The sequence below is a fragment of the Macaca thibetana genome, chromosome 5, assembly GCF_024542745.1.
Source record: "Macaca thibetana thibetana isolate TM-01 chromosome 5, ASM2454274v1, whole genome shotgun sequence".
Lineage (NCBI taxonomy): Eukaryota > Metazoa > Chordata > Mammalia > Primates > Cercopithecidae > Macaca > Macaca thibetana.
The window spans coordinates 40,036,743-40,061,999 of record NC_065582.1 but is presented as its reverse complement, the minus strand read 5'-3'; the positions used below and the strand labels follow the sequence as shown (position 1 = coordinate 40,061,999).

Below are 25,257 nucleotides of genomic sequence, written 5' to 3'. Positions count from 1 at the left end.
ATTGGGATAAATTAAAATACTGCATCTCCCTCAGCAATTAACAATCAGAACTCATCTTCTGGTCTGGCTTAATTACTGTCTTCTTTATTTTTAAGTATAAAAAGGAAATAGAAGTGTTTTGTGCTCCATCATTTTCTTGTTTTAATCTCCATAGAAATGGACTCTTCTCTGGGTCTGTTGGCTCCTCCACCTTAATTCAGTGTGCCAGGAGTGTCAGCCTGCATTAAATTGGCTGGCAAGCAAGACATCCCACTGTCCTTTTAATGCAGAAAACTAGCCAAGCATCCTAAGGGGTGCTGGCATGGTAATGTCCCTGCAAACTTGAGGTGATGAGGGAGGACTCTGAGACAGGAGCTGGGAGTATAGAAAGGCCATGAAGGATGGAATTGCTTAGAGATGGGCACAATGATGCAAAATATCAGCAAATGGGGCCCCTCTCCACTTTAAGTCTCCAGCAGACAGTTACGAGACGCTGAGTCCTTCCTAATGCATCCATCAATTAATAAAAGCCTATTTAGTGCCTGGGTTGTGCAAGGGACTTGCCATTTATTTCAGGAGAAAAAGCCAAAAACATAAATCAAATTGTAAATAAAGATGCAAACAACATGGAAAAAAGTATGCCAGATGTCATAAGGAAATACGTGAGCTTTGTGAAATAAGTGATATAAATCAGTGAGTACTATGACTTCAAATGAGGACAACATCACCGAGGCCTGAGGTGACATAAAAGAGGGTTCAAGAAGAACTGAGCTACTTATACATGGAAGGGTGAGCACAGGGTTAATCAGAACCGAATGCTAGCCAGTACACCCCTGTAGTACTGACTACCAGTCCTGAGTGGATCAGAATGGCTAACTTAAGAGCAGAGAAGACAGGGAGGTGAGAGAAAAAGCACAAGCAAAGGCATGGAGGTGACAATACACGTAGTCTGGGGGACATCAAGTTGCGTGTCTATTTGATGGTAGCAGAGAGCTACATTTTATGCTGCTGAAATGGTAAAAGAACTGTTGAAAGTTTTTGAACAGGGCGTTGACATAACCAATGTTCTAGAATGTAACTTCCATAAAGGCGAAGATTCTGTTTTCCTCTCTGGAATCATCCATGCCTTGAACAAGGCTTGGCATTTAGAAGGATCTCAAAAAGCATTTGCTATTTGTATAATCAGTAATTATAGCAACAGCATACTGGACAGGGATGGCCTACCTTCTCACATTTCCTTCAGCACATCTGTGAAAAAGTTCTTTCACCCTTTCTTTTACAGTAGATGCAACTTAAGGGTCTCTGAAACTGGGCTGCAGGAGTGCTAAGGATTTCTAATTCCATTTCTACATGGATGAAAGACAAACAGAAGTAGAAACTATTTCCCTACTTTATCTTCTTAGCTTGACATTCCTAAAGTAGATGACTGATAAGACTTTAAGGCTGGGTGCAGTGGCTCAGTACGATAATCCCAGGACTTTGGGAAGCTGAGGAAGAAGGATTGTTTGAGCCCAGGTGTTCAACACAAGTCTGGACAACATGGTAAAACTCCTTCTCAACAAAGAATACAAAAATTAGCCAGGTGTGGTGCATTCATGTAGTCCCAGCTACTCTACTGGAGGCTGAGGTGGGAGGATCAGTTGAGACTGGGAGGTCAAGGCTGCAGTGAGCCGTGATCATGCCATGGGAGGATCAGTTGAGCCTGGGAGGTCAAGGCTACAGGGAGCCGTGATCATGCCACTGCATTCCAGCCTGGGCAACAGAGTGAGACCCTGTCTCAAAGAAAAGAAAAAGAAAAAGAAAAAGACAAGACAAGACTTTATCATGGCCCTTATAATTCAGTATTCTTTGGCAAAAAAATAATAATAATAAAATAAAATAAAATGCCTTATGGTAATTAGCAGGATGCAGGGAAACAAGCCATGTTCCAGGGATCTGGAAAGGCAGTTTCAGCAGTTGATGTTATAGCAAATGGAAGTCCTCATTTACTACCCCAAACTTTCTCCCCACTGTCCCTCTACCTCAATCCTCCCAACCCCGAATCCTACTTTCACCCTTTCCCATTTCTCTATCTTAGAAATTGTACCTATATCCACTTAGTTGCTCAAGCCATAAATCTTTTATTTCTCCTATATTTTTGTCTACCATATCCAGTTCATCAAGTCTTCTAGGTTTTTAACTAAAAAATACATCTGCTTCTCCCCATCTTCATCTCCCAGCCACAATCATTTCATTCTGGGACTGCTGAAATAGCTTCTTAACTGCTCTCTCAATTTCCACTCTTTCTCTGCCAATTTGTTCTCCACACAGCAGAACTCATCTTCTTAATTGTGTATCAGATTATGTTATTTCCCTTCCATGGTTTCTGAACTTCATTTAAAATAAAACCTAACCTCTTGCCCTGAGCTCTTCTCTCTTATGAAACTGAGTATATATGGATGATAAGCATAGGACTGGTATTCCACAACTCCACACAGAACTGAGCTAGGAAGCTTGGTTTGACTTCTCTTGGACTTAGTTTTCTCATTTACAAGGTAAAATTCTAGAACGAGAAGATCTCTAAGACCCCACCAGTTTCTAAAACTATTATTCCATTGCTTTTGTGTACTATGCTAAAAAATAGTTGGCTCCAAATCCAAGAAATCAACTGCATGGGCAAGAGTTCGTGCCTCCCTCCTGTCCTTCTCTACTTTACTCTGTGCTCTGTAACTCTGGAGCAGAATACCAATAAAAGCAGTCTAGACAGGCCACTTCTGGTCATGTCCCTAGTTGCAGGCCTCATCATGTGTCTCTCAAGCCTAGGCCACTAGGACCTCCCTCCCAGCTTTTGTCCTAGCCACCCTTCTCTGATAAGTATAAGCCCCCTTCCACTTTTCCTCTACTAAGTCAACAAGGACCTTTAGGTTATTTTCTAGACTTTCTTTCTGACTTCTGTCAAGTCTCCTGGTGTCTCAGACCATATCATCAGATCTGCTAGCACCAAACAATAGGAATAAGAAAAGAGAAAGGAGAGCAGTTAAAGAAAACCAAACAGAACAAGTCCCAATGAGGGCCAATATAACAGGGTCAATACTAGGCATCTAAAATGTGCAAAGGTATACAGTCATTTCTCTGTATATGAAGGATTGATTCCAAGACCCCTGTAGATGTCAAAATCTGCAGATGCTCAAGTCCCTTATGTAAAATGCCATAGTATTTGCATGTAACCTATGCATACCCTCCCATACAGTTTAAATCATCTCTAGATTATTTATAATGCCTAATGCAATGTAAATGCTATGCAAATAGTTCTAACACCATATTGTTTAGGAAATAATGACAATTAAAAAGTCTGCACATTCAGTACAGACACAATTGTCCATTTTTTAAAAATATTTTCAATCCATGTTTAATTGAATCTATGTATGTGGAATCCATGGATACAAAGGTCCAACTACAGTAGATGAATAAGGAGAAGAAGAAATAAGGAGAATAAGAAACTTATAATTGCATAATTAAATTATAATTCAAACTTGTGAGAGGGCCATAAAATGAGTTGGAAAGAAGATACTCTATGAATTTATGATTAATATCAGGCTAGCTAGGAACCCAGGGACCACATGGAACAGTGGAAAGCCCATGAAATTATACTCCTTTCCTGATGCAGAAATCTTCCTCTAAATCTCCAATTAACTCAGGTTAATATATAACCCAGAACCAGGAAGTGGGAAGGAAAGAAAATAAATGAATCATTAGGATATCACTTTAGCCTACACAAAGCTCAGAGTCTAGGAACACTGTGATGAGAGCAAACTTGGATTTCAATACTGATTCTGCCATTGCCAAAGTCATCTGAAGCAAACCAATTAATCTCTCTGAGTCCTACCTCCTTGTCTAGAAGCAAAGTATTTAAAATAGACCCATAATATTAAAAACAGCAGCTTCAATTTATGTTTAAAGGAACTCATAAGTCTCAGAAGTCAATGAGAATAGCTGGTGGAAAGCCTGGCTGCTCTGACTGAAGAGGATCTCATGGGCTCTCCCTGAACTGTCCGTCACTCCCAATTACCCCCCATCCATCTTCAACCCCAGCATTCCAGGTTCAGAGGCTCTCCATCAATGACTTCAAAGGTACCTTCTGGATATAAGTTTTCACTATTTCATAAAATAGATGTTATGTTCTGTTCTTTTATGGGTATGCATGGACACTTACATTAATTAAGAGATCTCATATATTCCCAGCTTTACATGAAATATTTAAATCTTTAAATCACAAAAAAGCAGTTATTAATACATTTCAGTTCTCAACTCATTAAAAAGGAGATGTTAATCTGAGAACACTCTCCCATCACACTTTAAAATTCTTACTCTTTTTGACTAAAATGCACTCTTTTTTTTTCACCTTTTGCCTCTATTAATGGGTAAAACCAACGATTCTGAGCCATATTCAACAAGCTATGGAGTTTTTCTGTGATTTTATTTTAGGATTTTGATACAGTTATGTATAAAATAGGATTTGGCAATACATGAACATGTACATTGAAGGTCACTGAAGATCAAAGCTTACCAACAGATGATGGGCTGGGGTTGGTGAGACAAGGCTATCATTCATAGTGGTTAAGTGGAGTAACTTGGGGGTAAAAAGGAAATGATCAATGTTAGACGGAGCCATACTTGACTAGAGATCAACTACTAGAGTAAATCGAAATACTGAATTTTTAGTCTATGTATTATCCACAATTCTAAGCACAAATATACCTTACAATATAAAGAACTTTTACAAATCAATGAAAAAGACAGGCAGTTGAATATAAAAATAGGCAACCAAATGGGAAAGAAGCATGTGAACAGATATTCATTCAAAACTCATTCATCAACCAGGAAACACAAATAAAACCACGACCATCACACACACCCAAAATAATGGCTTCTTAAAAAATATCAAATGTTGAGAAAGATATAGAACTACTGAAATATTCACACACTGCCTGTTGCAGTGTTAACTGGTAATCTTCAGGAAACTATTTGGTATTATCTTTAAAAATTGAATCCATAACTATGACCCAAACCTCAGACTCCCAACAGAAAGGCTTATGATGTGTAGCAAAAGGCACATATAAGAATGATCATAGCAGTGCTATTTGTAACAGCTAAAAACTAGAAGCAACCCAAATGTCCATTGACAGTAGAATAGATAATTTGCATTTTATTTATACAATGGAATATTTCACATCAGTGAAAATAAACTGCTATACTCAATGACATAGTATATTCTCACATATATTACTTGGAAAGAAGACAGCATAAAGAGGACATAATCTATGTTTTTAATAATATAAAGTTCGAAAACAGGCAAGACTTACTAATGACAATAGGAAACACGATAATGGTGACCTGTGAGGAAAGAATGCAGGGTCTGAGGTGAGGAGCACAAGGAAGGCCTCTGGAACACCCTCCAGAGGATGGACATTTCTTTATCAGAGGGTGATTATAGAGATGTGTTCACTTCATCAATATTCATTGAGCTACACACAGGAATTGTGCACTTTTCTGATTATATGTTATAAATCAATTACAATTTACTTAACAATAATTATATACACTTTATTAATGTTTCAGTATAACCTATTAGAACCCTGAAAATACTACCCTAGTCATTACAGGTAGTTCCATTTCTCCTTACAGGTAGTTCCATTTCTCCTCTTACACTCACTCAAAAGAAATATGAAGCATAGAGCTTTGGTACAAGCCACCAAGATCTGTGCTGGATTGTAAGCCCCAGCAGGGCAGGAACCAGTTGTTTAAATTTCTTTTGTCTCCCATAAGACTGAGCACATGACTACCCAAGTAATAAAACTCTATAAAAACTATCTATTTGAATTCCTGCAAAGAAGTCCTAAAGCATCAGCATTATAATCTTCTTAGTTTTCTCAGAGTTCCTAATATTTATTTGGAAATTCCACTACTACTGAAATGTATGTGAAACCTGTCATGAATTTTTGTACTGTGAATAGTGGGCTTTGCTTATTTAATTTTTCCCTCTTGTTATCTTGATAAGGTTTTGATAGGAAGACCATAATTATCCAATGAGGGGCTAAGTACTTTGATTCAAAGCGAGTGGTAAAGAAACACACACACACACACACACACACACACACACACCCCAAAAACTGGTTTCAGAAAAGTTCACATTATTCCACATTTTTCTTACCTGAAATTCCCATTCAGTCATTGAATACAACCCTCATATGCAAGAGAAAGGCAGAGGTGGGGGTAATAGAGTGAGGCTTTTCTTGAACAAAATGTTAAAATATTAGAAGCTATGTCTTACTGTAAATTTTATTTCTGGGGAATTTCAGTTAGAAATGTATCTGTTAGGGCATATATGTCCAAGAACAGAAAAGGTAATAAGAGCCTTCTTCCCTTAGCACTCTGTTATATCAGAAATGATTTCAAAGTATTTTATAAAGAGTCCCATATCAATACATGTAGTTATGCCTTCACTGATAATTGTGGCATGTTATGACTCTGTTTTTCTTGTGATTTTCACAGATTAAAACAGTGCTGTTATAGAAGTACATTCTCCCAGTTATTAATTTCACATGCCTTAAATAGAAGCCATTAACATCTTATAAATAACAATAAAGAGAGAAAATTTATAAGCATTCCCCGCTGAGATGTTTGGGACACTATGTTAACAGTTAAAGAAAACAATGAAAACACCATAAAGTTAATTACAATAAATTAAAGGCCAAAACTGTTCAACTGTTTCAATAGAATTATGCTGCACTCAGAAATAGTGATGTTAAAGAGCAAAATCTAGAAATTTGAGCAAATCATGAAATATTGCAAAATTCTGGCTTATATGTTCTGTTTTCTTTTTTATCTCTATAACCTTATAAAAACTAGCTAATATTTACAAGGCCTGAAATGGTTTTGGAGCATTTATATGTAAGGGACAGTTTCAAGGAAAACAACTTTAAAATTGAAAACAGTCTTGGGAGTTGTCTTGTTTAGCCTCTCATTTTACAGGGGAGGGAAGAGCAACATAGGGATATAAGCGATTTCAGCTTAACACTGGATTTGTGAATGAACTGGAACCAGAATATGGGTTTCCTGATTCCTGATGAAGCAAGAATCCCCCTGATGAAATTCCAGGATTTTCCCCTCCGTGAATTTCCCCTCCGTGAACTCTTTCTTTACCTTCTGCTCTCTGACTCAACTCTCTTATTCTACGTTGTCCTAACAGAGACAGTATGACGTCATGCTGAAGAGCAGGGACTCGCTCAGATGGGACTGGGTTCAAGCCCAGGCTTCATCACTTCCTAATCAACAGCCTTAGGCCTTGAGTAATCAATTCATTCCAGTCTGCCTGAGATTTTCGCGGCTTTAAAAGGTCCTGAATCCTGGGAGCTGCACAGTCCCAGAAATTAGGATGGCAATTTTCTTAACCCTCATAGACTAAGCTCTTTCATCTGTAATAATCATTATATAATCTTCATATCTCACAGGGCTACTGCGAGACCAAATGAATGAATGTCTAAAACATTTAGTACAGGTCTACACCTGGTCCATTCAGTAAGTACTTGTTTCCATATTTGTTAGTTCTTATTGGATCTTATTCTATATTGGAGACGTAAATTTGAGAGTAGTTTAAACCAGAGATTATATGTAAAACCAAGAGAGAGAATGAGTTCTCTGAGAAACAGGGCAAGCAGCAGACTCAGAGAGGGTGGGAATAGCATAGAAAGAACAGAGAACATAAAGGATGGCGAGTGCCTCAAGGCCATATTCGTCAACATCATCAAAGAAGAAAAGAAGGGAATTCTAGGGACATGATATGCGTGGAAGGACTTAGTAATAAACTCTACTCTTGAGTCTATAAATATGTGTGGATTCTGTAAAGAATTAAAACAAAAGTAAGAAAGAGAAAGGATAAGAGATCAATAGGTATGATATTTTGCATACTACATGGTGACTTTAGAAACATGAAGAGTCCCCAAGAAAGCAAATATTGTCCACAATTAACACATTATGGATGCATACAGTACCATGTCTAACATTCACATCTTTCTAGGAAAAAAGAAAAAATCCCTGGGAGGAATAACACATTGAGTAACTATTATCAAAGCACCTACCTTTTTCTCATCAATATCTGGCTGAAAGGCCAGGCACAGGTGACTCACGCCTGTAATCCCACCACGTTAGGAGGCCGAGGAAGGTGGATCACCTGACGTCAGGAGTTTGAGACCCGCCTGGCCAACATGGTGAAACCCCATCTCTACTAAAAATACAAAAATTAGCCAGGCATGGTAGCATGCACCTGTAATCCCAGCTACTCAGGGGGCTGAGGTAGGAGAATTCCTTGAACCTGGGAGGCAGAGGTTTCAGTGAGCCGAGATCATGCCACTGCACCCCAGCCTGGGTAACAGAACAAGACTGTCTAAAAAAAAGAAAAACAAAAAAAACCACTGAAAGTTTTTCCCTAAGGAATGAGACAAGCATAAATAGGGTAGGGACGTACTTTTAGTCATCTTCAAGGGCCAGAAATAGAAAATAAATACAGAGGGGTGATGGGACTGAAGCTGTGGATGCTGTCCCCAGGTCCCAGAAGCAGGTAGAAGCAACCTGGAGTTCAGCTCCAGTGTAGTAACAAGAACTCAGAATAATTCTCACACGACGTAGGGGATCACAGCCTGGCTCTGCTAAAAATGACAGCTGAAAAGAAGTAGAAATGCAACTTCCCACTGGTGCTTGATACAGGGGGTTATCACAAGCTCCATGTTTGGAGAGGGAGAGGAGACAGACATGTCTCATCACCATGCCCGTGCCACACCACCACTGGCTCAGAAACAGGTTTGAAATATCACTATCAAAGGGACAGGAGCCCCAAGGAACCAATATAAGATCTGGTTCTGGACTGGGAACCCAGGGGCAACTACAAAACTGTGAATCAGAAAGTGGTGAGCATTAGAAGTAAATAAAACATAAAAAATAATAAAACTTACTACTCTACATAAGCCTGAAAATTATTATGAAGTAATTTAAAAATTATTAAACATATGTCCAAAACTAACACTAGAAAAGACAGTCAATAAGATCAATAAGATCAACAATTGGAATAGTAATTCACTCCATAGGAAATGAAAACAAAAATATGAAAAAGAATTTTAAATAAGTAGGTTAAGACTCTACCAAGAGACAGAGGAGGAAATAATGCCTCTAAAAAAGAATATAAAAATATGAAACAAAATAGCCAGAAACAAAATAGAGATATGATATAGAACAAATTGGAATCCTTTAAATAAAAATATATTCTTTCAAAAATTATATAAGCTTGATATACAGAATAAAATCTGGATTGGACACAGTATAAGAGAATCAGTGAGCTAGAAGATAACACTAAGGAGTTTCCCAAAAGTTGATGAAACGAGATAGAGAAGGAAAGATGAAATAACAATGAAAAGATATAAAGGAAAAATTGAAAGATTCCAATATGTGTATAAAGGAAGTTCGGAGGGGGGGTGGGAAATGGAGGAAAAGCAATATTTGAAGTATCATATTGAAAAATGACATGAATGAGATTAAAAGTACATTCCAGATGCCAAGAAAGAATAACAATAAATCCACACCCAGACACTTCCTAGTAGTATCAGAAATGAAGAAAAAAAGAGTCATCTAAGCTGATTATCTCCAATTTCTCTCTTCCCATTCTCTTTTGAACTGGCTCTCACCAGGCTTTTGCCCTTGCTACTTTATCTAAACTGCTTCTAGTGAACTCTGTGATACACTACTCAGAGGCCCCAAAGAACTTATTACCCAGCTGCGAGCAATGCTACCAGATTACAGTCCACAGCTTTGCCCTTCAGAATTGCCCTGGCTGAGGAGTCACATAGTTACCTTACAGGGCAGTCCAATATCAGTGACTAGTCAAATAGGGTTTATGCAGACTCAGATAAACTTGTCCCAACTCAGGACAACTCTGAAGGGTCAACTCAACATCAAAGCCCCCCCACCCCCACACCGCCAGGAGTCTTCACTACACTGCATTGCACCTCAATTTCTCCCTCTGACAATTCCTGCTTTCTTCCTTTCGAAATCCAGAGATGGCTATTTCAAGAGGACTAATTAACAAACATCTCTCTCATCTCCATGTCAGAGTGCCTTTCTGGGGAATGCAACTTGCCATTCATGGATCAAGGTCGCCAATAACCTTCATGCTGTTAAATCTAATTTGTCAATCTTAGTCCTCATCTTAGCTGACCTGTTAACAGCATTTTACGTATTTTATCACAGTCTCCTTCTTGAAATATTTTCTTCATTTAGCTTCCAGGGATTTCCAGTGTCCTAGATTTTCTGTTACCTTCTCTTACTTCCTTTTCAGTCTCTTATGCTAGTTCCTTCTCATCTCATTGACCTCAACATATTGGAATGTCCCAAGGCTCAGGCCTTGAATCTCTTCTTTTCCACCACATACATTTATTTTGTGATTTAGTCCCGGTTCATGGCTTTCAACACCATCTCTATGTTGATAACTGGCAAACAGATATTTTTATCCTGGGCCTCTCCCCTTGGCTATCTCACGTCTTCATTTGGATGTCACCAAGTCATCTCAAATTTTACACATCAAAACAGTTTCTGATCGTATTCTGATGATTTCCCCTTAGCAAATGACATCTCCACTCTTCCAGTTACTGAAGCCAGACAATCATCCTTGGCTATTCTCTGTTTTGTACATCCCACATCCTATTCATTAGCTAATCCTGTCAGCTCTACCTTCAAACTATATTCAGAAGCTGATAGCTTCACAACACCTTTACTATTAACACTCTAGCTGAAACCACTGTTCTCTCTTACCTGAATTATTAGAATAGCCTCCTAAGTGGCCTAGTTCTACTTCCTGCCCCATCCATGACCTACACCCAACCTAGCAACCAAAGGTATTCAAATAAAACACAAGTCAGACAATATCCTCCATTCAAAAGCTACTGATGCCTTCCAGTAACAATGGAGTAAATACAGAAATCACCATGTCCCCATGCACCCCTACATTATCTGTGGCTAGCTGACCTCATTTTCCCTCCAGCCCCTCACTCCCTCTCCTGGTGTCACACAGCTTTCTTTCCCAGCTGCTCTGGTCAGACTAGGCTTGCCCCCACCTGAAGATATTTGCATTTGCTACTTTATTTGCCTGAAATGTTCTTTTGTCAGATTCACAAGGTACCAACACTTCACTTCTCCCAGGTGTGTACTTAAATACAGCGTCTCCGTGAGGCCTTCACCAGCCACCCATTCATGATCACAACCCTCCCTAAATCCTTCCTAATTTATTTTCCTCCTTTACACTAACACGATTTAACATATAATATATATACTCATTTATTATCTGGCTCTATATGACAGAGACTGCTAGTTGATTCCCAAATGTATTTTCTCTTCCTCCTGGACCCATAGCTGGACTACTTTTTCCAGGTGCCCTTGATGTTAAAGTGTGGCAAGTGACTTACTTCTGGCCACCAGAAAAAAATGTGATCAAAGTAAGTGCTCCTTGCAAGCCTGGTACCTAAATACCCTCCATGCAATCCTCTATGCTCTTTTTCCTCCCTGTCTGCTGGAAAGGAGGTAACCCTAGGACACCATTGGTACCAAACTCCAAATGTAAAAGATGGCAGAGTCACATAGCAGAAGAAGAAGACTGTGTCTTTTAATAATTGTTTGGAGGAGAGCTGTCTAACTGGGACAGTTTGATGAATAAAAAATAAAATCCCAAGTAATCAAGCTACTGATAATTAGGAGTTTAATTTATTATAGCATCTAGCTTTATCTTAGCTTATATATTCACTCCCTAGACTGCAAGGTTAATGAATGCTGGGATTTTTTACTGCTTTATTCACTGATGTATCCCCTGTGCCTACAACACTAATTGGAAATCAATAAATATTTGACGAATAATGAATAAAAAAATTCTCACATAGAGAAAAGATAGGCTATCTAGAAAAGGATGGCAACTTTGATAAAAAGAACTCTTGACAGCAATGATAATTAACAGAAGACAATGTTTTAAAACATCTGGGTGAAAATACAAATAAATATAAAATTCTAAATCAATCTAAACTGTCATGCAAAATTGAGAACCAAATAAAGACTTTCCAAAATACTAAGTCTAAGAAATCATACAACACACCTAAACACACAGATCCTCAAAAGTGCTGCTAAAAAATAAGCTTTACAGGAAGAAAAAAAACGAACTCAAAAGAATGAATGGAACACAAGAAAAAAAATAGTGAGCCCAGAAATTGATGTTTATAACTATGCTAATAAATGTTTATCTTCATAAATTTAAATAGCTATTACCCACAAAAACTTAAAAGAGCAATCAGTGTAGATTTTTTTCATGTAGACCTAAAATTTTAAGTTCAACAACCAAGAAGGGGGAAAGAAGGCACAGAAAGGAGGAGTTAGTGGATTAATGGTTTCGGGTCCTTAGCTTGTTTAAGAAGAGGATAAATAGACCGAACAACATTTAAAGAAAAAGTTAGAGACAAATATTCCCATAGAAATGTTAAAGGTAACATTTAATAGAATAGAAATATAACGTATAACTCCCAAACTACCAGAGAAACCACATAGTAATTTTTGAAAATGCTTAAATAAGGCCAAAGATGAGAAAAAAAAAAAGAAAAAAGGAAGATAAGCAGAAGCCTAAATTAAGATGTCAACAAAAATATAAATTAATAAGTACAATAAGATAAACAGATTCTATTCATCTATCAACAGAGATTACCAAATAAGATAATACAAATACAATTCAGCTCAGGTTGGCTATAAAAGACATATTTAAAACCAAAGAACATAGACAGGTTGAAAATTCCTGAGAAAATAAATACCAAGAAATAATAACAAAAAATTTTGTAGCAATAATGTTATCAGATAAAATAGACATTAGTTGAAAAATTATTAATAGGGATAAATAGGTATACCAAATTATGATTAAGGGAACAACAGTTCAAGAAGATAGGGAAAACATGAATTTATACGTACCTAACAAAATAGTTCCAAACTTTTTAGCACACACAAATTAGAAAGAATTTAGATCTAGTATTAGATATATTCCTCATATTGTGTGTGTGTGTGTGTGTGTGTGTATTTCTGCAGAGAAAATACTCATTCTTCTTAAGTACATGTGGGGCATTTACAAAAAGTGTTCACATTGTAAGTCACATGAAATGTCTCAATAAATGTTAAATGTTTGAATAATATAATTGTTAAAAATGAACAACAATGAAAGCTCATTAAAACATACTCCTGAATAACTCATTGATTAAACCATAGATCAATAGCCAATACAACAAGACAAAGTTTGAAGACTGGCACTACCTTATTTCAAGTCTTAATATAAAGCTATAGTAATCAGGATAATGTGTTATTGGTAAAAGAATAAAAAAGTAGATAAATGGAACAGACTGGATAGCCCAGAAATACATCTACATATAGTCAGCTGATCTGTGACAAAGGAGCTTTTGTAGCAATAATATTATCAGACAAAATAGCCATTAGATGAAAAATTATTAATGGGGTAAATAGGGATCGATGGACAAAAGACAGTCATTTCAACAAATGGTATGGAACAACTGGACATCCAGATGCAAAAAACAAAGAATCTAAACACAAACCTTAAACCCTTCTCAAAAACTAACTCAAAATAGATCACAATCCTAAATGTAAAATGCAAAACTATAAAACTCCTAGACAATAACAGGAGAAAAATCTAGATAACTTGGTTTGGTGATGACTTATTAAAATATAACACCAAAGTTATTATTCATGAAAAAATAATTGATTTAAGCTATATTTTATTAAAATAAAAACTTCTGCTATGTGAAAGACACTGTCTTGAGAATGAGAAGACAAGTCACAGACTGGGAGAAAATACTTGCAAAATATATAACTGATAGAGAACTGTTATTTAAAATATACAAAAAATTCTCAAAACTCAACAATAAGAAAACAATCTGATTTTTAAATGGGCCAAATATTTTAACAGACACTTCACCAAAGAATATAAATGAAAAGATACTTCACATTATACATCACCAGGGAAATGCAAATTAAAACAATGAGATACCACCACACACTTACTAGAATGGCCAAAATCTAGAACACTGACCGCATCAAATGCTGACAGGATGTAGAGCAACAGGAACTCACTCATTGCTGGTGGGAATGTGAAATGATACAGCCACTCTGGAGGGCAATTTGTCAGTTTCTTACAAAACTAAACATGCTTTGACCATGTATTCCAGCTATAGCACTCCTTAGTATTTACTCAAAGAGTTTAAAACATGTCCACATAAAAGCCTGCATATGAATGTTCATAGTAACTTTATTCATAATTGCTAAAACAGAAGCAACCACAATATTCTTCAGTAGATTGGATTATTATTCAGTGCTAAAAAGAAATGAGTTATCAAGCCATGAAAAGACATGGAAGAAACTTAAATGCATACTAGTGGGTGAAAGAAGCCAATCTGAAAAAACTACATACTATATAAGTTCAACTATATGACATTCTAGAAAAAGCAAAACGATTGAGACAGCAAGCAGATCACTAGTTGCCAGGGGTAAAGGGAGAGGGAGAGATGAATTAATAGAGCACAGAGGATTTTTAGGGCAGTGAAATACACCATGTAATGATGCATACATGTCATTATATATTTGTCCAAACCCATAGAATGTGTAACACCAAGACTGAACTCTCATGTAAACTATGGGTGTTGGGCAATAATAATGTGTCAATATAGGGTCATCAATTGTAACAAATATATCACTCTGGGGGGTGATGTCAATAATAGGGGAGACTATAGTATAGCCTCATGAAATAAACAGATTACACTCACTTATCAATAGAGATTACCAAATAAAACAAATAAAATTCAGCTCAAGTGAGTTTAGGTGATATACAGGAAATCTCTATGCTTTCCTCTTAATTTTACATAAAGCCAAAACTTCTCTTAAAAAATTAAATTTTTTTTTTAAAAAAAAGAATAGATCACAAGGGAAATTATGAAATATTTAGAATTGGGAGTAAACAGAAACACAATAAACCATACCTATGAAAAGCAAAGTAATATCAAAAAAAATTAATTGTCTTAAATATATTTATTAAAACAAAAATAAGTATTTAAACAAGCATTCAACTTTAACAGATACAAAGCAAAATATATATTAAATTCAAAGAAAATAGAAGAAAGAAATTTGTAAGAGTAAAAATGAATAGAAAACAACTACAAAATATGGCACAACAGAGATTGTGAACAAAATCAAAACTAGTTCTTTGTAAATATTAACAAAATATACAAACCTTTAGATAGGAGGAAGGAAGGAAGGAAGGAAGGAAGGAAGGAAGGAAGGAAGGAAGGAAGGAAGGAAGGAAGGAAGGCAGGCAGGCAGGCAGGCAGGCAGGCAGGCAGGCAGGCAGGGAGGGATGAAGGGAGGGATGAAGGGAGGGATGAAGGGAAGGAGGGCAACGAAGGAGGCAGGGAGGAAGAAATAAGTAATATTAGGAAAAATGGCAAGGCTGAAAATCATGGGGAGAGAAGTCTAGATTTTGTTCGGGTACTGGGTGGACAAAATAGGCCCAGTTAAAGGAGGACAGCAAGGAAGGCCCAAACATTCAAGAGCAGCACAAAGGCAATGAGTCTTACATTGAAAAAGAAATAACAGAGAATAAGGAAAAAAGACCACAAAGAAGAGCATGAAATATACCAACAAGAAAGCCAAGTGAGGCCGGGCGCGGTGGTTCAAGCCTGTAATCCCAGCACTTTGGGAGGCCGAGGCGGGCGGATCACGAGGTCAGGAGATCGAGACCATCCTGGCTAACACGGTGAAACCTCGTCTCTACTAAAAATACAAAAAACTAGCCGGGCGCGGTGGCAGGCGCCTGTAGTCCCAGCTACTCGGGAGGCTGAGGCAGGAGAATGGCGTAAAACCCGGGAGGCGGAGCTTGCAGTGAGCTGAGATCCGGCCACTGCACTCCAGCCTGGGTGACAGAGCAAGACTCCGTCTCAAAAAAAAAAAAAAAAAAAAAAAAAAGAAAGCCAAGTGAAGAGTGGCATAAGTTAACCATATGCTAGCTCTTCAAGTATTTTCCTTCTAAGTAAAACGCTGGCGTTACATAAAATAAAAGCAATTTAGAATAAAATGACTTTATTAAGAACTATTTATACAAGATGAAAATAGTACAGCAGAAGGTTGAAAGTGAACTTAATTGTCCTTTTATACATCTGAATAGCTCATTAACAGAAATCAAGGTAGTTATTAAGAAAGCACAGCCAATCTTCCTCCAGAGAAGGATCCCTAATCCAACTACTCACTAAGGGTCTGGTTTCAGATTTCTTGTGCTGGAAAATGCCTTTTAGCCCAGAAACAATGATTATTTTATTTGATTTTTATTAAAATGTACAAATAAAATCTACCAATGAACTCAGTGTTATATTTATGTTTATATATATTCATTTACTTATATTTGACATTTTTCTGAGATACACCAGAACAGAGTAGATAAAATTACAAAGTCAGTCAAAAAATATTAAAACCAGATTTGGCCTAAATATTCTCCTCCTAGAGATATTTTTTCCCTACACAGGACTCCCAAATTATGCCCAAAGTCTTTTGTATTCTAACAAAGGAAATGTATCAGGCATTGATCACTTGCTTTTAGAGAATATGTCAAAGAAAATATCAGGTATCAGAGGACAGATAATTTTGTAAAACAAACTTTCCTGGTATTTCTAAAATCACAATATAAAGGGGGGACCACTGCTATTCTGCCAAGTCCTTGGGCTAAGAATACCTTTGATACATATGCCAGCATGTGAAACTAAATAACAGTGCCAAATAAATGATATACAATCTAGCTTTCCTTCACATACAACCTTATTACTAAATATTAAAAAATCACAAAAATTCCCTTAATCATGGATCTATTGACGGATCTCTTTTGATAAAAGTCCCGGTGTTTATAAATAATCTAATAATAAATAACTCAAAACCACATTTCCAGCTCAAAGTCCCCATGCCCTTACTAACGCTCAACACGCTTGGGCAAAGGTGAACTCACTTCCTATTCCCAACACTACTACCATCCTGTGCTTTCCTCCTTCCTGAGTTTTGCTCATGCTGCTTTCTTCAATGTTGATTTTCTTTAGAGGAACATACTGAATGACTCCTCCACAAAATTTTCTGCTTTTGCTCCTCCACATCGAAGTCTTTCTTCTCTCATAAGAATCCCACAGCACTTCCACTATCTATCCTCTCTAATACTTGTCCTTTTAAATCTTGTAGTGTGGTTATCTGTGTGCACATATTATTTCCCCCACTACACTTGCAAGAGTCTTAAGGATAATATTTCTATCTGAATTATCATAATATCCCTCATAGTTCCTAGGAATAGTCTCTAATACAAGTGGTCAAAACTATTTGCAAAACAATTGATATAGCAATAAATTGCAGTGATTTTGTTAGTAGTACAAAAACTAGTTCCTCAGAAATATATGTGCCAAAACTATGTCTAGCTACTGACTTCTTGTATGATATGACTAATTTTCTGGGACCTTAATTTCTCAAATATGTATGGTATTAATTAAGAGCAGTAAAAACTTTTTAACTTATAAAATTTATGAAAAAATTTACATGATATACAAAGTAAAAACTAAGGTCTTCAGAAATTAATGCAGATTTTACTGTAAGTATCCTCCAAAAAAAATCAACCAGCTAGCTTATCATAAAGAACTGAAGAATTGATCTCCATTGACAAGGCTTAATCATCAATCAGGAAAATATCTCTAGGTAAGGGGGTGTGAATAGCTCATTAACAGAAATCAAGGTAGTTATTAAGAAAGCACAGCCAATCTTCCTCCAGAGAAGGATCCCTAATCCAACTACTCACTAAGGGTCTGGTTTCAGATTTCTTGTGCTGGAAAATGCCTTTTAGCCCAGAAACAATGATTATTTTATTTGATTTTTATTAAAATGTACTCTTGTGTGAGACACAAGAGGTCATAATTTTTAAAACTTTAATAATTAAATGTGCAAGCTTCCCAAAATAATTTTCATGATTAAAGGGTAAAAGATCCAGGCATGCTCAGTGATGAAAAAGAAAAAAAAAATGACTGAGGAGGCAGGATAATAGCTGTCACAGTTAGGGAGGACAGGACTCAAAAAATCATTAGGGTAGCCAAATAAGAAATGATAAAGTTAAGATACAGTAAAACAAGTTTAAGCAAAATATTAAGAAAAACTGCATGGTGAATCTTTAAAATTGTATCTAAAAGCTTGAAAAATATGACAGAGGAAATTCTTTATTGGTAGGGAAAATGGAGTGATATGCAAGTTTTAAAGTAATGAACAGAACAAGATCAGATTAGGAGAGCAGGCCCTTCCTAACAAAGACATATGCATTGAAGACAAAGGTTGCAGTATTTCTATATTAAAAAGATATTGTGATCTCCTAGGCTCTGCTCACCTCTCCTCTCTATAAGACAATCAATGCCAGGAGGGAAATTACATTTAATTTCTTTGTTATTTAATAAATTTTGGGTGGAGTTCCACGTGAGGGATTTGAAAAAATAATTCCCAGTTCAGATTAATTTATTAAAAGCCTATTCAATTGTAAGTCAGGGGATAAGGTTCTCCACAGACCTCTATAACATTTAACAAACAAATCCCTTAATACTTTATTTGAATCACCTTTCCTAATTACTCTTATAAGGATTTCTCAGAGATGTTAATCCCTTGCCACATAGCAATTTTTAGTAGCAGCTTTATAAAAGTGTTAAATTTAAATACATATTTACATGAGGTGCACACATCCTCATGTAAATATATATTGAGAATTGTATGTATTACAACCAGTTCCATGCTCCTATAACTTCATACTCCATAGTAGCCTTCAGTAGCCTCCATAGCGTTCAAAAGGCTATGGAGTGCATTCAATTAGTCACATTAAAATCTAATTAAATTTAATTTAATATTGGCCTTCATCCTAAAAATATTATGGGTTTGTATTTGTACAGAACTCATCATCATCATTATCATCATGGTCATCACCAGGAAGCAATAATGTGGACAGCATATTATACCAACTGGTGTACAGTATAGCATAATTTATATGACATCAGTAAGAACAAACAAAAAAGCCTTGTCTGCATCCTAAACTATTAGTTGGAAAGATAGACAAGCAGATGCCAAATCCAGATATGGTGAAATAAACATCTGCCGTCATCACAGAATATTAATTTTTTGCATGTTGAGTTGAGCACATACACAAAAATCCACACAGAAGATGAGATTTTTAAGAGTTTTCTAGAGGAGAAAAAGAGGCTTAGATAAGCACAATGAGTGGAGGAGCCCCTCCCCTAAACTACAACTTCAGAGGGAATCTCACAAAAGGCTGTAAATTAGGATAAACTGGTATGTGAAGTCCCCAGGGTATGACCGTTACTATGCTAAGCCCTTTAATACATTACGTTATTGAAAAGCTACATTTAATAATAATTGCTCTGCATTTAGTACAAATAATCTCAATTTCTTAGCTAGAGACTCTGGGGTTTGGGGAGAGCCAGTGACCTGTCAAGGCCGAAGAACTACAGCGGCAGAGCCAGGATTCAATCCAGACTCCTCTGACTCCAAAACTCAAGCTCTTAACCTTTGGGCATGCTGCTTTTCACTATGAAATGAGTGAAGAGAAAGTCCTGCAAAAAGATGCAATACCTGAAGAACAGGGGACTTTTTTTTTTTTTAATCTGCAGGAATCTCTGTAATGGGAACAGAAAACACTTGGTGATCTTGGTGTTAGAGCCGAGCAAAGTGCCCTACTTGCCAGAGAAAGGATGCATTAAAAAATAATAATAATAATAAATAAATAAATAAATAAATCCTCAAATTTACCTTGTGACCAAAAGTGCTGGGATCAAGTGCTGGAATCACAAGGCAAATTTGGATTTCAATGAGGAAGCTCTTATACCCTGTTGGAGCACAACAACCAATCGCCACAAAAACTGGTGCTTGGATATGCTAAGAGATCTTAGAACCTGCCTCAGATTCAAGGTCCCTCTAACCTTGTCTTATTTCACCCCCAAGCACAGGGAGAGACTCCCTTTGGAATTTCCTTATCTGACCAAGAAAGCTTCTTTCCAAAGAAATACAATTGTCTTAAACCCTCTCCCTAGGGATCTCATCAAATAACCAGGAAAGACCAATCACTGTATAAGAGAAGAGACTGACAGTCCTCACTAGCCTGGACAGACTTTTCATCTATTCTTCTGAGAGCAGCCCTAAGAGATTTCCTGAGAGATTTAGTCTGAATAATGAGACAACTCTTGTTGCTGTGCAGCTCCCCGCTCACATTCCCATGTCTGCCTCCCACCTCCCAGGCCCATACATCTCTCTCTTGTTTTTTCTTTTGGTTTTTCTTGGGGTTTTTTTTTTTTTTTTTGAGACAGAATTTCGCTCTTTTTGCCCAGGCTGGAGTGCAATGGCGTGATCTCGGCTCACCGCAACCTCCGCCTCCCGGGTTCAAGTGATTCTCCTGCCTCAGCCTCCCGAGTAGCTGGGATTACAGGCATGTGCCACCACCCCGGCTAATTTTGTATTTTTAGTAGAGACGGGGCTTCTCCATGTTGGTCAGGCTGGTCTTGAACTCCCGACCTCAGATGATCCACCTGCCTCGGCCTCCCAAAGTGCTGGGATTACAAGCGTGAGCCACTGCGCCCGGCCATCTCTCTCTTGTGAAGAGAGTATTTAAGCATCACCGTCTGGCCCCTATTTAAGTTCATATTTTGTATGACTCCCCTGCATATATGTGCACATTAATAAATGTTGAATGCCTTTTCTCCTTTTAATTTGCCTTTTGTCAGTTGATTTTCAGCAAACTTTCAGAGGACAAAGGAAAAGTTTTCCCTGCCTTTCTACAACTCTCTAGTGCAGGAACAGGTACTAGGGACCTCATAGCTGGATAAAAGCTTGACATCCTACAAATCCTACATTTCCCTAACAAAAATGACAAGTCCTAAGCCATATATCTCTGGTCAGGTATGGTATGGGTTATTGAACAAAAATGATTTACTAAGGTTTTACTACTTCAACCATAGCTCAAACTCAATAGCAGCATTGCTTTAACATTTGCTTCTGAATGTTACAGAAATCAGGAAAGAACAGTAAAGGGGTCTTGGAATGATATTTGGGTCTGCCACTAACCTAGAAAATGATAAAGAGGAGAAGAGTTGACAGCTGCTAGACATAGAAAAAAAAGTTTCTTCTATCAAACCAATTCAAAATCACTTTAAACATAGAAAAAGTACCAATAAAAATTTCTTTATGAACTATCCTTGAAAAATTTAGAATGTGATACATTTAGCTACACTAATGCATCTTATGTACTGGCTAATGTTGGGATCAGGGAAACCAAAAGACAAGGTCAGAGTCTGTCTGGAACAGTCTTCACCTAGATGAGGTGACCTCAAGGAGAAAGAAAGGCGGCATTATTATGAAGGATGAGACGAACATTGGCCAACATAAAAATATGTGTGAGAATATAAGAGATATATCAAAGATGAAGTAATTTCGAAGAGAAAAAAGGTAAGAATCTCTGTGCTTATGAAATCATCTTTGCAAAAATTATGACACTGAGAACAATCTAACATAACCAACTCCATTTTGCTTCCAATCTCACAAGCTAACTGTCCTGAGTGTAGGTCAAGCTAACAGAATTATAGTTTAACTTTAAAGCAAGGATGATAATAGTCCCTTCCCCAAACTAAGTCCCTTCTGGTTGGGAACTGAAAACTGCCCTTGTAAAATTAACAAAAGACCACAGGGTTAGGATTATGGGAGGGGCCTGAATTCTGCTAAAATGTTAGTGTAGCTAAATGATAAGCAGTTATTGTATCCTAGCTTACTTTTCTATAATTTCTTAGTTCTCAGGAGTCATGTAACCAGAGATCACAAGATTTGTGAATTCCCCAATTGCTCCTATAGATAATATTACTATCTTGGTCTTTGAGATATTTTTCAGACTTTTGCATTCTAGCAACGGACTGACTCCACCCAGACCCATGACTCATACCAAGGAACTGATTAAACCAGTCCAGAGGCTCCTACCCAGAAACTGACTCAGCACCGAAGAAATTTTTTGACCAAGATCCATTATTTCATCCCCAACCAAGTAGCAGCACCCATTACCTAGCCCCCTGCCTGCCAAATTATCATTAAAAATCCTAGCCTCTGAGTTCTCAGGGAGGTGACTTTGAGAAATATCTCCCATTCTTCAACTCAGCTGCCTTGCAATAAATAAACTCTTTCTGTACTGCAACACTACTGTCTCAGTGTATTGGCTTTTCTGTGCAGCAGGCAAGAAGAAACCACTGGGCTGTAACACTTATTGCTGTCAAATTATGCCCCATCTACAGACAAAATGCACTCCCTGTGGCTAACTGAGACATTCAAGTTAAAGCAAAACTCGACAGCCATAGTAGGATGAAGGGGCAGTCACATACTCCATATATTTGGAAAATGTTGCAAAATTATTATGACTTCCCTTTCTGCACTCAAGCTAAACCAGTTCCTGTTATTGATGCCTATGGATGCCAAAATAGACTGCTGCTAAAAATTTCCCAACTGACCACTCGGAATTATCCAATAGAGACTTCTCGTTTTAGGCTTAAAAGTGGTCCAAGCAAGGCTCTGTTCCTGGCTCCCCAGATATTCCTCCCTTGCATTTCAGTTTTTGCCTTTATAATTTCTAACTCTCCAGTCCTTCCTCAGAGTGTATTTTTGTGTTGTCCCAAAGGCTGGGTCTATCCAATCTAGAGATTACTTTCAGAAAATAAAGTCCCTTTTATTGTCCCCACAGGTCTTACAGTCTTTTGTTAACATTTCTATTATTGTATTTCTATTACTTGCTAACAAATGACCCAACTGTTACTATTTTGCAATCATTACTCCATAACAGGAAGAATTAGTATGAATAATTACTATAGAAAAGATGGTTGATGAAAATAGAAAATGTGGTGGACTCCTATAGGTACAGGATTTGGCTCTCAGGCTTGTAAGTTAAAAAACTCATTGCATATAACTTTCTGATGTTTACATTCAGTGTTACTACTGCTACTCTTTTCACATTAATGGAAAGCAAACCTAATAGTAGTAATCATATTTTTTCCTTACTTAGGGCTAACTGAAATATCTTTACCTAAAGATATCACTAACAAAAACAAATATTAGGCTTTAAAATAATATGTTTAAAAGGATCATATTTTATAAAAAGTACAAATGAAATTGTGATGCAATTTCATAATCTTTTTTCTTTTCTAATTTTTCTTAAAAAATTTGCATTACTCATATAATTTTTAAAAGAGAGAATAGAAAGAGGTAAAATCTAATGAAATGATTTTCATTAACCAAAATTATCTATCACTAAAATGGCCATTTATTTATTTCTTAAAGTAACTATCCTGAAGATCTTCATGAAGACATGTGATGCTCAGATATTACCAAAAAAGGGTATTAAGCTGGGTGCCATCTTGCCTCAGAAAACTTGATACACACAAGTTTTGTGTATCAAAGAGAATGTTTACTCTGTAACTGGTTTTTCAACAGTTCATGAAAGATTATTACCTGTATTTGTTTCAACATATGTCCATAATATATAATTTTTATTTCACTATATTTAATTATATTTTAGTTTGGTTCATTCCTGCTGTCATATTCAGCTGCTGCAGTTTCAAAATTACACTAGATGAGAGATGGCTTTAAATAGCAAATCCCATCCATGCATGGTGCTAGTATCAGTATTGGAGGATAATATTTCCTGAACCGGACCCTAGTTTCTAGGATGCATCTTGTTTGAAGGCCTATGGTCTTTCCTCACTGATGATGTTGGTGAGTAAAAATTTCAGTATGGTAACTACACCTTTTCATTGTATTAAATGGTTTGTTGAGCTGTGTTATTCTTTGCTGATCATCACTCTTATCATTAACATGACAAGTTAAAATGATATTTGAATAATTGCAATCCCTATGCGTAAATATTTCCTGAAAAATACAAAGAGAACATATACGACTGTAGGAGGAACTATAAACGGATTGTTTAAGTGACAACATAAAATGGACTTTTATAAATATAAATACACTGAGAATATCTGTTTTACGGTTTATAGTATTTACTATTTTTAACTTATATAGCTGGCCTAATTTTAGTTATATGGTCCTAGAAAAAATTCATGTGAAATGAATGTGACAATCAGTTCCATGTCTCAAGTAACTCACAGCCCTGATGTAACTAATTTTATCACCTAAGTTCCTAAAATAATTAAACTGGAGATGAGGTTCCATTCACAAATCTTGCATTTGGCTTTAAATTAAGTATTTTATAAAAACGTGAAGGGATGGTTAGATTAAACTGTTAGTAATCATGCCTTCAGTAGAGACATAATTTCAAAATCCTTCTGAAATTTGGACATTGGATTAACTGTAATACCAGCCAGTGGTATAACTTTGCCCACATCACAATCTGCTGATAATAAAACCAGAGTTAGAATTTGAAATTTTTACTTCCCAGGTAAATCACTTACAAGAAACCATCCAATTTTCTATCACATCATTGGATTATGGACAAGTACAATAAATTTCATAGATAACCAACAGTTAACATGAAAAAAATTAAGTAGAGACATTATGCCAAATATTATTACATCACTTTAAAAGTTTTTGGACAAGTGCATTTTAAAGTTAAAATAAAAGCTTATATGGACCAATTTTCTGAACAGCCTACACACACCCCTTAGGAACTTGAACGTTTGCTGCCAAGAGTTCAGCATGCAGAATTCAGCCTGTGACACTTTTCGTGTAATGGGATTATCCCACTATTTGCCCCACCCCTAATCAGGGTAAGGTTACTCAACAACAGGAGCACTTAAAGAGAAATCAAAGATTATTAGAGAAAATACTCTGAGACACGGCAACTGAATCACATAATTATCAAAGGTTTAGGATATGTGACTCCTCTGTCGTATTACTTGGTACTAAGAGTTCTGAACAAAAAAGCTGACAAACTTGTGATTTTGGGGCACTTTATGTAACTTGTTCACCAGGACAACTGAATTCTTTGTGGCATCTGAAACTAAATTTAAAAAATATATACTTATGGACATTTAAGCTATCTGAGGTAATACATTTAGATCAAGTACTTTAGAAGAAATATTAAAATCTCTGCAGATCATAGAGTGAAATATCCAAATAACA

General features: G+C 36.6%; 1 protein-coding gene across 3 annotated transcripts in view; it reads right to left on the bottom strand.

Annotated features, from left to right (window-relative positions):
• Nucleotides 1–25,257, bottom strand: part of IQCM (IQ motif containing M) — a 491,845-nt gene that overhangs the window by 411,571 nt on the left and 55,017 nt on the right. For 2 of the 3 annotated variants that reach the window (XM_050791177.1, XM_050791180.1), the window contains exon 2: nucleotides 4,526–4,588. The exons of the other annotated variant lie outside the window; for it this stretch is intronic. The gene's annotated coding sequence lies outside the window, so the exon portion shown is untranslated. The remainder of the gene's footprint in view (nucleotides 1–4,525; nucleotides 4,589–25,257) is intronic. 3 annotated transcript variants of the gene reach the window in all.